The following is a 2,817-nucleotide window of genomic DNA, read 5'->3' as shown; positions in this document are numbered from 1 at the left end:
ACTTTTCTTTATAACATTAATAAGTATCCTGTTTCAGACCTCTATCTAGCCATTGAGATAACGCGTGCCTTTCGGCTACTTCAGTGTGGCGTAGCTGTCTTGTTACGCCACAACACACACCACAGACGATTTTGTACTGTTTTTGAAGGTAGCACCACCAGCGTCGATATGGAAGGCAGTTTAACCCGCAGTGTGCAGAGGGTGCAGTCCAGGTCTCAGATAATTCTGTGATGTTTTGTGGGTGTTTTTCGTATCATGACTGGCGCCCACTCATTCAGGTTACAGCGATCATGAATCATGATACTTACTTCAGTATTCACGGTGACCAAGTTTTGTCCTTTCTTCTACATCTTCGTGATTAGCATGCGGTAGAAATGCTAAGATTGCAATATCCAAGTTGAAAGAGCTGCAGGCATACGTTTCTAGTTTGAGAGACACAGACATCCAACGCACATCAGATGGCGCGCTAAATCATCTGATGTCTCATTGAAAATTTCTGTGTCTATTTGAAACAACGGATGAAACGTAACAATCAACATCTCCGCAATTTGGTAGCTATACGGGATCTGGATATCACTAAGTAACATCGGATGGATATATCATAACCGAAAAACTTTGTGGACACCCTTCTTGCCGTATTGAGGCCATTATCATGGCTAGACCAGTTTCTACACAACTTTAGCGCGACGTTGAGTGGTGTGCTTATAATGTAGAAAACGTGTAGTGTGCAAAAAGCGAAACGAATGTACGCGAAAAAATTTAGTGACAGGTTTACTTTTAAATGGAAGCAATTTAGTGTCGTGGAAGTAAACTTACGAGAAACTGGTCACTCAAGTGACAGAATTCATGACTAACCGCCGGTCGACTTTGCCGTGAAATACTCAACTCATTGCGAACAACAGAATGTGGAGTCTATTGATGGAAGTAGCATTTACAATGTTATACGGTGGGCGCTCAGTAAGAAATGAAACACTTTTTTTTTCTGTAACCACAGAGCGGATTTGAGAAATTTTGGGCAACCTGCAAAGTGTGTGTCTGGGGCCCCCACTCCGTCTCTGGGATTTAATGTTGTCTATACCTTGCAAGGGATTAGATACGACTGTTATGAATCTCTCTCTCTCTCTCTCTCTCTCTCTCTCTCTCTCTCTCTCTGTGTGTGTGTGTGTGTGTGTGTGTGTGTGTGTGTGTGTGTGTGTGTGTGTGTGTGTGAGAACTGAGTATTGCTTGAAACTATGTAAAAAGGGCCGCACACAACTTCGCATGGTAAGCTCACGTAGCGCGCTAACCTCGAGTTGTAAGAATACCGGATTGAGTAGATTTCACAATAACTCTGTTCATTTTTTTAAAGAAAACGTGTAAACGGACGGCGCTGCTGCTGCGACTAGGTCGCCAATTGGATTTGCAAGTGTTGTTTAACTCTGTTAACGCAAGTCTTGCGTTATTAAGCTCAGACTTAATACTCCCTTTTAATATAATTAGAAATTATTGTAGTGATTTCAATTTTGATGTCCTTTCTTAAGTAAATTGGTAACCAACCTTCCAGGTTTAGTGACACGAATAATATGATCATTTAATACAGTATCGAAGCTGGCCATAAATTCTATTTGTTCTAAAAAGTTTCCATGACTTGGAGTTCCCAACATTTCATGGTCGCCTTTTAAAGGAAGATTTCTTTAGGCAAGGAAACGTACCATGGAAAATAACCTAAACAAAACCGATCTTCTCTTCTTTATTCCTGAACATTTTAATCCTGAGATGCCTGATCAATTAATTTTGAGGTTTTAATTCTATGCGAAGATCTCCCCACTTGCACATTTTTGTAATATTTTGGTAATATGACTGTGGGGCAGCGATGAATGGAGAGAACTTTTGACAAGCTTTGTCAGTCTCTTAAACCATTTCTTGTGACAGCGTGCCGGTCGTTGTGGCCGTGCGGTTCTAGGCACTACAGTCTGGAACCGCGCGACCGCTACGATCGCAGGTTCGAATCCTGCCTCGGGCATGGATGTGTGTGATGTCCTTAGGTTAGTTAGGTTTAAGTAGTTCTAAGTTCTAGGGGACTGATGACCACAGATGCTAAATCCCATAGTGCTCAGAGCCATTCGAACCATTTTTTTTCTTTTTTTTGTGATAGCGTCAGCAGTCGAATTGTTCGAGAATATACAAGGCACGTTCGCTTAACTTCCTCATCATTTAAACGATGACGGAAGCAATGATAAACAGTAAAACACCTTCTTTTCTCGCTATCCACAGGAAATGTGATTTTTTTCGACTAATGTCTTGTGGACCTTCCTTAATTGCTCTAAAATTGTCATTTATAGTATCCGGTCAGGTTCCCGGATCGCTAAGATAAATGACAATTCGAGAGCTGTTATCTTTCTTAGATGATTTTCTTTAGTCTTGGAGATCTCGGCCTGCTGCGGTTTCTTCCGCAGTAACATTATCATCAGCTATTTCGGATAATGGGACAGTTTCATCAGTCACTAGTGCTTGCTTGCACGAAATGTAAGATTCTTCAGTGCTGTCAACTGATGAAGCTTTAGTAATACTACATTCTCTCACATTATACTATACATTCACAGAAACACTGTCGATTGGGTTTAAAATTTTTTTTTAATGGACGCTTTTGCGCAACTTCTCATTTAGGATGTCACACCTACGTTCTCTCTTTTTTGGAATCATACAAGTACAGGGTATACATAAAGTCCAGGATCACTTTCAATTATTTATTGCACAAGAACGAATCATTCTACAGATTTCATACATGCTGCATTTCGAAGAGAGACTCTGAATTTTTTCACAGACATTCGATATGTG

The sequence above is a fragment of the Schistocerca serialis genome, chromosome 2 (assembly GCF_023864345.2).
Source record: "Schistocerca serialis cubense isolate TAMUIC-IGC-003099 chromosome 2, iqSchSeri2.2, whole genome shotgun sequence".
Classification (NCBI taxonomy): Eukaryota; Metazoa; Arthropoda; class Insecta; order Orthoptera; family Acrididae; genus Schistocerca; species Schistocerca serialis.
This window is presented reverse-complemented; position numbering follows the sequence as displayed.